This window comes from Pelmatolapia mariae, linkage group LG3_W, assembly GCF_036321145.2.
Source record: "Pelmatolapia mariae isolate MD_Pm_ZW linkage group LG3_W, Pm_UMD_F_2, whole genome shotgun sequence".
NCBI classification, from domain to species: domain Eukaryota; kingdom Metazoa; phylum Chordata; class Actinopteri; order Cichliformes; family Cichlidae; genus Pelmatolapia; species Pelmatolapia mariae.
In genome coordinates, this window is record NC_086229.1 from 69,592,746 (window position 1) to 69,606,128 (window position 13,383).

The window sequence follows — 13,383 nt, forward strand, 5'->3', positions numbered from 1 at the left end:
AGTAGCACGTTATGACTCAAGAACAAAACATTCAACTACTGCTCAGATACTGGGAGTTTGTTTAAAAAGGATATTTATAAATCAAGAGCTTACGTTCACTTGTGCTCTGCCAGGGCCAAATATCGGTCTGGATGAGGGCATCACTGGATACGATTTGCTTTGTTGGTTCAGCAAGCTTGTTGTAGTCGTCAACAACAGCCGCCAAGTGTTTCTTCTCATCTAAGATGACCGTGCGAATTCTGTGTCGCCTCTTGTTGCTATCTGTAAATAATCATAAAAAATTCACACCTTCACATAATGTATATAGTTACATTTTAATCTACACTCATCAATTTGTTTGCTAGAACATGCATCACATCCAGATTAAACAAACCTGGATCTGATTTTATTCTGTTTACAAAGTAGCTGTACAAAATAAGTATCAAACGGTCCATTTCAAAGAAACTGGGACGTACCATTTTGTCTGTAAAGACTTTGTGTTCGCACTGTGATGATGACGACAAGCTCCTCTATTCGTGCCTGCAACGCTCCAATGCTGCCATCAGTTTGATCAGTTTCTAAGTGAGAGGAATATTAATCAGAATACAGGATGAGTAACAGTCACCAAACTACAGTGGACTCTGTAATCACTGACTTGATGATATTCATTATAAGACATCTGTAGCCTTGTTTTTGGCCCACTTTGCACCAGAAAGAGGAAACCAGCGGCTGAACAACAGCAGCATGTTTAACCTTGATAAGCTGTTGTTAGAATTTATTTAATATTACTTTCTAGACCAGGATCCTTTTCTACGTCACTGACGGCTGGTAACTGTGCAGGGGCGGATCTAGCAACCCAGATAGCAAGACGACATTGAATCTATGTTGATTTTTCATCTGAACCGTCGGATATGGTCGGGGTTGAAATGCCAATGTTGTAACAATGTTGAAATACTGTGGTAAACCGACGGTCTTACTATAGGGACGTTGTAACAATGTTGATTTACCGTTGTTTTTTTGTCATTGATATTTGATCTGTTTGTAGTCGACCAGGTGACAACAACAACGTCGAGAAAACGTCTATTTATAGTTGACGATCATTCGGCACGGGTCACCATCAAAAACCATTGATTTGTAGTTGAGCATTAAATTGCATTGCAACTGATCGGGTATAAAGTACCAGAGAAAGTAGATTTATTGTTCATTTGTTATCAATGACTTGGTCTAGTTCACCAGCTTTAAAAAAATCGTGTCTCCGTGCAATTTGTGTATAGTTGACCAGGAAATTAAAGCAGCAATCACTTGGACTATTCCGCAGCACCCCTCTCACATTGGTACATCCCCCCAGGTATTCATTGTCTTGTTCAGTAGAGCGGGACATTTGATTTACTCTCAGCGGAATTGACCGGAGAAGGCATCAGTTCATGCACGGCCTGCACCATGATTAGTGGGAGCCCGAAATTGTGTCTAGTTCTTACAATCCGGCAACAAATAAATTGCACTGCGAACAAAGTATATCAACAAAGAAAACATTTTCGTTTCATAATTTCTTCGTTATAATCCCTTACAAAGCTAGCTTTAACGCTTCGAGGTTTCTTTTGTTCTTGCCGTCGCCTCGGCGCTTGACCCAGACGCTCTTGCTTAGTACTACAAAAAAAAATGTAAATCTGTGATATATGATTGATAAACGTAATGGTAATTGTATAAATGTGTTCAAGGACTTTGATACTTTTAATGATTGGAGAGCACCCGCTTCAATTCGCACTCAATTCAAACTTTGCGTTGCACGCTCACCGACCAATTGCGTTTGCACCTTTCGTCCACACGTAAACAGCGTTTTTGGTCACTGAAAATGCAGATTTGTAAAAACGCCTGCCAGGGTGGATATTTTCGAAAACTCCGTTTTTGCATTTATGTGTGGACAGAAAAACGGAGGAAACGCGGCGTCAAAGGTCTGCGCCAATTTTGACGTCACATTGTGCGCCACGTTTTTGTCTCGGTGCCATGAATTCCTACAATGGCAGCCATAGATAAAATACTGTTAATTTTAGTATATTCGGTGTTTAAATGCTTACATATACACACACAGTAACTGTCCCTTCACACATAGGACTAAGTGAACACTGTGATACGTCTGACTTTCAGTCCGAAGCTGAAACTCAGACCAGTCATAAAAGAAAGCACAAATAAAACTTTTTTTATTCACAAACATATCTTTGATTGTTAAGAATTTATAATTTTGTCTTTTGTACATATCTGTGATGCTTGAATACTGCAATATCACCACATAATATAGTCCAAAAAGTGTACGTTTGTAAACTTTTTAAAAATGCAAAGCCATGTACACTTGTGCACTTCAAAAATTCATTGTATACTGCACCTTCTTGCACATCTCCGTTTCCTGTGTGTGTGTTATTATAAATCAAACTGTAACTTTAGGAAAAAATATGCCAAAAGCACATTTGTAATTACTTATGAACTTTTTCTACTTATTTCTTTAGACCAAATCCCCTGTACACATATAGTGACTCAGAGGATGAGCAGCCCACAAAAAAACGGTTTCCCCAGGCCCCTCGAGTGAAAATACCAGGTAATTAAATAATGTCTAGTGTCTGTGTACATATCTGTGTGTGACACATGGAAACTTTTTGGACAAGTTGTCTGTATTCTTAAATACTTTAAAACATTTATCTTTTTCTAAACAGCCCTCACCACTCCGCAGTCTTCCCCCCAGCACACTGACATCATAATGCTCCTCCCAGCTTCCGGCACCTTTCACCACTCTGGCAGAACACTCCAAATGACACAGCTTTGCAATCAGCATGCAGAGTCTGATGTCAAGGCCTTCCCTATAGATGGTATGTTTTTAAAATTGTTTTAAAGCTGAATCACAATGTCATTGTGCACTTATCTACAAAACACCAGTTTATACTCCTGAATGTCATCTTGTTGTGATTTGTTTTCCTGTAGATTCCAGAGACTCTGTGAGGCCACTATTACAAGGCAAGTTCGAACATCTTGGAATTTCAGATTTTACATGGTATAAATGGTAAATGGACTATATTTGTACAGCGCTTTAACTAGTCCCCAAGTGCTTTACACATTCAGTCACCTACCCATTCACACACACATTCACACACTGGTGATGGCAAGCTACATATACAGATATCATATATGTGTGACAGGCAAAAACTAGCAAACACTTTTAGCAGTTAAAACAACTAATAATTGAATGCAGAATGTTACACCATCACTTATGGATATATTAGTTTTTCGCCTCTCACTGCTTAAGCCATTAATCTTTCTGGAATTGTTCTTTGAAACAGATGCTGTCAGACCTGATGAGATCTCTTAACGAACTCCGTGAGGAGGTCAGAGCCATCCGCAATACCGGCTCCAATGAATCTGTAGATGCTGGGGTACTCCCTTTGGATTTGCCCTTGCCCAACATTGAGGAGCTAAACAATGCAGAGGCAGCTCTTCAATCACAAGAGGCAAATAAGGCAATGGTAAGTATATAAAGCTTATGTACACGTTGTTACTATAAAGTGTAATAGCTGTCAGATGTGATTTAAATGCATAACAACGGCATACACACAAGCACTTGCATAAACATTTAAGACATGAGACACGCTAATTCCATCTCTTAAAATGTGTCTATAGGTGAGACGCTTTGCCTTGATTGGAGGGACCACACTAGAGGTGGGAGTCCGCCGTGTAATGGCTTATGCCATTACAAACGAGCTGGCCTCAGTACTAAACTGGGCAGGGAAAAAAACAAAGGACCAGACGAAGCAAAGAAGGGCATTTAAAGATACTGCACTATGCAGATGCATATTTGGTAAGTTTTACCGTTTATTGTAGTTTTATGAGCCTAAAGTGAACAATAAAGGGATCGATTGATCTGCTGGGTGTGTTTCACATGTCCTATGTCCGGTTTTTGCTATATTACTTTGTCTTTTTTAATAACAAGACTTTCATGTCAGGTTAATCTGGAGATGGAGTCTTTGGTCTTTGGCTTGTTTAGTCCTCGGGTTGTAGTTTGTACAGCCTGAGGACCCCATGTTTATTTTGTTTTAAAGGATGCACGGCACACCATGCTAAGACTTATCACTTTTTCCACTCATAGCTCTTTGGGAATCAAATGCGGCAGTTTGCAGATTTACGCCTGGTGACTTTCATGTTTATCAGCCTAGGAGTTTACATACTTTCTCCCTGCTGAAGACAGTTAACAAGAGCTTATTCATGTGCTCTAATTCACTTTTTTTGTTTGTGTGTGTGTATTTTTGTCCTAGATGGCCTGACGCAGCAGTTAGGGGCAAACTCTATGTCAGAGTTTGTCTTTGCACAGGCAGTGCAGAAATGGCTCCGATATGCCCCAGACCGTTTGGGTGGCGCAGGACACACATCATCCGTCCCCATCCCGGAGTAAAAACTACAAAGTTATGTTAAAATATAAATGTAAATAGAAAACTGTTTTAATAAAGTATTTAGCAAACGAAACATGTCTATTGACCTTTTTTTGTTTAGTTTTTTTTTCTGTTACATCACATGCAATGCTTTCTTATTTTAGGATATTAATGTTGACATGATACATTGTGAGACATTTGATTTTTATAAAGGGTGTCCCGCTTGAGGAATAAGTGCAATTATGTGTTTAGGTGGTTTAAGTATTGATGGAAACATGCAGTAGTTTAGTATTGGTTAAAATAACTATAAAGAAAGGTAGATTTCCAGTCATGATTTAACTTGTTTTAATAAAAAAACAACTGTGTGAAAGAGGTGGAAAATCAACACCATAGCTCAACAGTGTTTCAATATCAGAATCTGACATTGTTTCAATGTCAACAGTATTAGAAAATATAACGTTGAATCAATGTCAGGTTTCAACATTGATTCAACATCAAAACCTGATGTTGTTTCAACGTTAAAAATGGGTGCAAGAGTGACGTTAGGTCAACGTCACACTTCAACGTTGATTCAATGACGTCGCCTGATATTGACTCAACATTGTTTCAATGTTTCCTTGCTATCTGGGAAAGTTTAGCCAGGGGGGCCGAAAGGGCATGAACAGGGAAAAGGGGGCACAAAGACATACTTTTCTTTCTTATTCTCATTTAAAATGTCTAGCTTTTAATAAATAATTATCTGAATCTTACACCCAAAGTTTTAATCTGATGTAAAATGTATAGAAGTCAATTACTGTATATAGTAACTGTTAAGTCTACCCTAGTAAGCTTTAGTACTTTTTCCTTTGGGAAGATACCATCTGTGCAGTCTGCAATTCTGTAGAAGAAAGATGTTGAATCTATTTAATTATTCTTGAAAAATAATTTATTTCTGTGCATTTTTTTTCACAGTGCATCAAATTAAAGTTGATTACGTCGATTAAGCATCATGAGGTGGAGGGTGGGGGGTGGTTCCCTTTTTTTTTTTTTTTGCTGGGAGTTTGCAACCCTATTAGTTAGGTTGCTTAATATTTCTGCTAAGTACTCTTTAAAATACCAGAATAGGAAGGATGGAGTAGGTTTAAGTTTATTAGATTGATCAGTATTGCTGAACTATGAAATATTTTGGGTGCAGTGTATTTGTTACATACAGGTATAACAGAATAGCTTTAGTGTTGTTGTTTATTTAAACTTGAGTATGAACTTATACAAAATGAAGCAAGATATTAAAAAAACAGTTTTATTGATTAAAAAACACACTATATCGGATTAATATCGGTATCAGCAGATATCCAAATTTATGATATCGGTATCGGTATCGGACATAAAAAAGTGGTATCATGCCATCTCTACTTGAGATATCTCTGGCTCAAACTGCGGCCCAGTTGTTCCACTTTCCTTTTGGTCCACTCCAAAGCCAGGAGGGTCAGCATGTCTGTTCGCCCTGCATTTCAGTTCGTATAAAAATAAGAATTAATGAGCAGGAGACTGAGTGGAATCTCACACACAGACACATACCTGCTTTAGACATGTACTTCAATGGCCGCCTTAGACAGGAAACTGTTTACTTGTCCCACCTCTTTTCCAACTGTAGAACCGGCCCCATCCTGAAACGCACCTCCCCATTTGATCTATAGAAAGGAGGTCACAATACATGACTGCTGAATTCATTCAACCTTATAACAAAATGTCTCAAACTAATCCAAAACTACAAGCTGCAGTATACCTCGCATTTTCAAATGAGAGCCTTTGCATGCATGACGGAGAGAAAAGGACGCATTGACAAGAGGTTTCTCAGCTGAGCCACCTTGATTAAATATGGGAAATATTTACAGGACACATCGGAGCAAAGGAACGTAATATGTCCTGGGACGCTAAAATTAAGTATACATTAAGAAAAAGTAAAGTAAATAGTATTATAACAACACCAAGAGAACAATAAAATAAATATCCACCCATCCATATGTATTTATACACACACAAACACACACACACGTATGTGTATATGGTTATGGCGTTAACGTCATTTTAACAAGATTAACGCTGACAGCACTAATATATATATGAGTCTCTTACATCATTTGTGTGTCTCTGGATGTATTTCATAAACTCAGCAACTTCCTCATCTTTTTCAATGAAGACACCTTCAAAGTTTGCCTGCTCTGAAGTGCTGAACGGACACAGTGACAGTTGTTTGAAAAGAAACATTAAAATACTTTTTTTCTACAAAGCCCTATTTGATTTATGTACACAATGCATAACGTACCTTGCATTAGATTGAAAGCGATAAAGCTTACAGTTTCCATCAACTGAGACGGCAAGCATGTCTGGAGTGCAGGCAGGGCAGCTAAAGCATGGCTCCTTGCACATCCTGTCCACCTCAAACAGCACTCCACTCCACAAAGTTTTTACTGAAGGCATCAGCTGATATTCGGCCAGTCTTTTGAGTAGAGGACAAACAACAGAATATTCACGGACAGTCATCATAAACATTGATTTGCACAATTTCCTTAAACGTGACAAATTTAGAAACTCACCCTTCCGAAATGGGCTGTTCTTTCATCCAGCATTTTGACAAATGCCTTAAGTGACATCCCTGGTGCAGCCTTCTTAATGTCATAGAAAGACTGAAAGGCATCCATTGAAAACAGGGTGCAGAAATTTAAGGTGCCAGGCCAATATCCACTACCCAGGATGTCCTTAACTGAGGGGGACCACATTAGGTCACAGCTGATGCAGCTCACCACTGGCAGTGCAAGGTTATAACAGCCTTTAGGAAGGATAAAGATAAATTTAGTCGTGGGTCAAAGCATTCATTTTTTTCATGTTGTGAAGATTTCATGTTGTTTTCAAAGAGGTCTGGTAAATCCAAATGACCTTTGACAGGTGCCCACATATACTGCGGGCCGAGGGTAATTCAAAACAAGATAGCAAGTCTTATAGATGTATCTATTATGTTTCTATTGTTCAGCACTTTGGTCAGCCTTGTGTGTTTTTTAAAGTGCTATATAAATAAACGATGATGATGATGATAGCAATGTACAATTTGCACTAAAACCTGCAAACACATCTATTGTGTATGTACTGTGTGACAAAAGGGCAACTTACCATTTATGGTTACAAGAGCCACAACTGTGCCGGGTGAAACCTCAACGTTACCTGCTGGGCAGTCACACACATGGTCTGGCCTTTGCACAGGCAACAGCCGAACTAACATTAAAAACACACAATATATATAAAAAGAATTGGAAATTAAATGATACACAATACATGATTCAATAACAGCACCCACTCATAGTACATAGCAAGAAATGCATAGGACTTAAAAACCGTACCTATTGGCTTGTGAAACTCTGATGAAGGCTGCAAAAACCCTCCTGTTACTGCCTCTCTGTTGTGCAGGACAAAGCGTGTGTGAACTACAATATCACACTCAGCACAAAGGAATGGAAGAGAAAGGCAGTCCAGACACCTCACAACTACTTCCAGAGTAGCTAACATATTGTCTATAAGACAAGGCCTGGCCTCTTTCCACTTTTGCAAGGACACCATGTTTCTGATCTCCTAGTGAGTAGCAGCTGACTCAGACGCCGTCTCACAAGTCATGGCTGAGTCCTCTTCTCCATCCTCCAACAACTGAAGCAGCTCCTGACAAAGCACCTCAGTTCCATACACTAACAGAAAAATAAATAAATGAAGAAACTCTTCCACAAAGTGAAAAACACTCTAGGCAGTATGTTTCTTAGGACTGCACATAAGGCCTGCCTAACTCAACTATAACAACAAATATAAAAGTAAACTTTAAAAAAGGAATACCTTCTTTTATATATTGTGAAAGTGCCTTTTGTTGGGTTGACACTGGCAACATAACTAGGTTCTTCACATGGACATTGATGCTGATCTGCGGAAAATGGGGGAAAAAAAGAGATTGAAGAATATTTACTTACTGAAACATATATACAGATATATAAAATTTATAATAAATATATCAAATAATATAACGTTTACCACGTACAATAAATTAGACAAGTGTGTCCCCTCTTTAACATTTGTTTCCAGTAGATCACATTTACAAAAAAAAAAAAAAAATAGCAAGCATGCTGACGGTAGCTGTAGCCATTTTTAAATGCATTAAATCGTTTCCGAGATCAGTCACCCCTGTTTGTTTGAAGCTTTTGTGAAAAAAACCCTTTGAAACACACATCAAGCTATTACTCTAAATATATGTATTTTTTACATACCTGCATTTGAATCAATCAATTCCGCCTCCTTTTCTTATTCTTATAAATGGGTCTCTCCGTTCTCCCATCATCCTTTGCTTACACCGGTTGCATCTGATTTGTTGGAGCCAAGCGCATCCAAAACTAACAGGAGTGGTGAATAAAACTATAAATGTGTTTTACGTGTGAAATAAAAATAATAAACCCAACCAAGGATTATGTACGTTGAATCTGCGCACTTTCAGATCGTGAATCACTTTGGAAAATGAAGCGATTTTATTGTTGAATTATCAGTGTTACTTTCATGTGTTTATGTTGAGAAATGTTAACGATGTCATTAAAAGAAAGCATTAAATTAGGGAGAAAAACCCGTTCGTGGAGAGGGTCCCCGGTTTTCCAGTTAGATTGTACTTCAAGGTGTCACATTTCGCCGTGACGGGGTTATTATTGGAGTAAATGGATGGCTGGAGCCTCTGCTCGAAGCGTCTCTGATCGCCGAGAGCGGGTTCATATTGGAATGAATTGACAACCCACAGCGTCGCATAAAAACGTGGAAGGGTACCTTCAGCGTCAGCATGAGAAGTTAAGGGACGTGACAAATCGTCAGTATTTCACGCGTCGGGAGTGAGAACGGGTTGCCATTTCTAGTGCGAGTACGTCACCGCCACGTGACAACGGCTGTCCCAATTCAAAGTGCACTTCAAATGCATACTCCAAATGCGCCGTCGATTTCCCCAAATATCAAGCGTGGTCCGGTGCACGCTTCGTGGTCCCATATATCCCACAATTCATAGCGCAGCGGTGGGTGTGGATAATTTTGCAACAAAATACGTTAGAAGGGAGCGGCCGAAGAGTGAACTGTCAAAAGTAAGTACTGAATATCATGTCACTTATTTATGTGCGAATGTTTAATGACGAAGAACATTAAAACATTACCATTGGCCACATGTCGGCAAAGTTATGTGACATTAGTGATGTTTGTACTTTCAGCGTTAACTTGGTTTTAAAGCCTCTACTTCTATATTATTCTCTTACAGAGAATGTGATGATTTCATGGATAATTAAAGTCAGTCATATATCCACAAACAAAACAAGCTGAATGTCAGTGATGCTGCTCAGTTTGCAGTCCTGAATATCGCGGCACAAGCAGGATTCACTGCACTGTTAATGTTAGCTATGTTATATTGCTGCCTCTGTTCGGTGGTGTCGAGCCAAACGGACTTTAACGTGTGTTTGAACGAGCTGACGGTTCACTCGTTAAGCTGAAAGAAAGATGCTTTAATCACAGGAGTCACACATGTGTCCACTGGACCATCTGGAACTCTTCTTGTTTAGCACTCGTAATAAAACAAACACTAAATCCTCCTTCTCTTGTGCTGTTTTGTAGCAGTGTATACACCTGAGACTGTCACCTGTCTGTCTGTCCTGCACTCTCTCTCTGTTTCTTTCTCTCTGATTGTGGAATAAAAGTATGAACATGTATTTATAAGTTACACTTGTGTTTGAATTCTGCAGCTCATCACACATGTGATTTCCATGTGTGACGACTGCAAGTGTCCAGAGTGAGGACAGACTGAGGGACCCACTTCTGCACATCATCTGTGAGGCTTTGCACCCCTGATGATCCACCAGGACAAACTCAGCAGTGTGTGAGGAAGAGGAGGAGGAAGAGCCAGCAGCAGCTGACAGATGGAGAGAATAGACAGACTGTTCCCTGTTTGTGAAGCACTGCTAGGAAAGTTTAACATAACTAATTATCTGTCCTGAATCAGTCTTAGTAGGTAATGTTCAAATAATGTTATCATTCCAGTGTTTTCAGTGTGGGAGAAAGTACTCAGGGCCTTCAAGTTACACAGTATGAAAGGCAGCAACAAGTTTAATATTCAGAAACCTAAAGTATGTATCAGCAGCAGAATGGAGCTAAAAATAAATGTTTGTTTCAGTTCTATGAAGCTTTGAGTATTTTGGATTAGTAGTACTGCTGTGTTTGTTGCATCATATTGCTGTAATTGTTTATATGCTTTATATATTCTGAGGTAAGTTGATCTATAGTGTTACATCATATTCTATAAGGATGTTATGTGTTTGTTTACTTTCCGCCCAGTTTGACCCATTTAGCAGAAGTCAGCCTGTTTAAGGCTCTGATATCTATTCTGTATGACTTAAAGCAGTTATGACATGGTCTGATTTTCTGACCCAATAAAGGAATATTTCATATATCAGTCTACTCTTCATTCTATCAGAAACAGTTATCACAGCTCGTACATTTTCTTTTTACACATATATGTAAGCATTGAGCCAAATTTAGTAATGCCAACATATTAGACGAACAATATTTGTCTCTTATGTATAATACATCTGTATATACACTGTCAAAGATACTTGTCTTTGAGTGAAGATTTACAGTGATAGGAAATATAAATAACTGCAACTTTAATCAAGCTCACTGCTGTAATATATCCTGTAATATATGTATGTATATATATATATATATATGTATATATATATACATATATATATATATATATATGTATAATCTGACAATACATATAATATTGTCCATATAATATTAACATTACCACAGTGAGATCACTTTAGTCTCATGAACAACATTAGCTAATTGTTATTTACTAACTAATATTGAAATGACTGTTCAGTACAGACATGAAGCCCAACTATCATGTTTTACAGTCCCGTGGTCTCAGCCTCAGATACTCAACTATTCAAAGTGATGTCATGACAAAAATGAAGGACCAAGAGAACATTTTTTTCTCCTTCATTTCTGTCACACACTGCTGTATGAAACATTTCTCGCGGTTAGTATCATGGTTGCTAGGCAACCTGAACAGCGCGATGAAGGCTAGACCGTCCCATTTCACAAGCCTCTCACTTCCGCACTTCCCATACTTGTAGTACGCACCGTACGTACTACGCCTAGTGTGCGTACTTCAAGCGTGCATACCCTGATTGGGACACAGCCATTATCACCAAAACACAGCACAAAACCCGCCTAACGACTTAAGAAGCAGCACTGATCACGTGACTGTTTTCCGTAAACAGAGCTCTGTACTTGCGAGACGAGTCAAACATTTCGGGATCGAGCGAGTAAAACTTTATTTAAACCTTAAATTTAATCTCGTGGAGTCAGATTTTAAAAACAGTTTGTGTAATTCAGAGAAAATAGCAACAGACTCAGACATTTAGACCAAACGACGTGTCGGATCAGCTGACAGACAAATTAACAGTCAGATCAACAGAGAACACGGAAATGTTTTTTGTAACTGCGTCACTCTGCTCCACTTTGATGTTTGTCGGAGTCTTCGTGTTTGTCTCTGCAGGTGAGATTTACCTGTTACAAACCTCACAGTTTGGGTGGCGATTTGCTAACAAGTAAACCAGACTGACAGTCCCATGTCTTCTATAATAATTATTTTCCTACTGATTCAGTTTGTCTGTCTGCAAAAGAGAATCGAGTCTGGGTGAAGTCAATGTGGATTAAACGTGTGTTGGCTGTAATCCAGCTGTGACAGACACAAAGAAGTGTAATGTGTGTGTCAGTGTGATGTGTTGTAGTGTCAGGAGTCAGTATACAGCTACAAAGCTTTAACTTCCGTGTATACAAACAGCTGTAGCTCCATAAAGGCAGCATGCAGAGACTCACAGATGCTTGAAAGGTGATTGACCTGGTGAATATTATAACAATTTAAAAGCAATTTCAAGCTGCGACTGTAAAGTGTGCTTCAGTATGTGAGGCTCTTTCATTTGGTTATTAGTTCAACAAACAGTTATAAAATAAAATACTCTGAGCAAACACTGATGTATTTATTGTCATAGGTGTAGATTTTTCCAGCTGTTCTGTAGCAAACATACAAATGTTTGGGCTCCAGCAGACCTACACACCAGTACCTTTGGTAAACTAGGCCTGTGGCTCAGGAGGTAGAGCAAAGTATCTTTGGGCAAGATGCTAAAAACAAGAGTTGCTCCTGATGTGTTAATCAGAGTGTGAATGTTGGATAGAAAGCACATGGACACAGCAAAAAGTGTTGTATGTGTTTTTTATTGTGTTGGACATGTTGGATATTTTGGAATACGGTGACCATTTTGTAAATTGAAATAGCTAATGGGATTTTTCAAATGATTGACTCCAGGGGACAAACACAAAGAGTTTGGTGTTTTCTGTACACATTTGAAATATTTTATACTCTCAGTCAAATGTTAAAGAAAAAAAACATTGTGTTTAAATTAAATCTTTCTGATCATAATTGTACTTTGACCTTTAACCTCTGTGCTCTGTTTTGTTTCGTCGTTCAGACCAGAGAAACATCACAACTGAGTCTGGACAGGATGTCAGTTTGCCATGTCGAGCTCCAAACAACAACATCATAGTGTTAGAGTGGACGAGAGCTGAATACGGAGCTAATTATGTCTTTTTGTACCGGGATGGGCGCTTTGATCCAGACAACCAGCATCCATCTTTTAAGAACCGGGTGGATCTGCAGGACAGACAGATGAAGGATGGAGACGTGTCTTTGATTCTGAAGAATGTGACGATTAATGATGCTGGAACATACAAGTGTCATGTCTTCATGAGAGAAACACGCTTATGGCAGCTCGGCATCATCCATCTGAGTGTTGATCCTCCAGGTGAGTGAGTAGAGTTGAGTGTGTGTGTGATCAGAGGTGAAGCTGCTTCCTGGTTGTTGATGTTTGTTTCTAAAGATGTTGTTGATGAGACT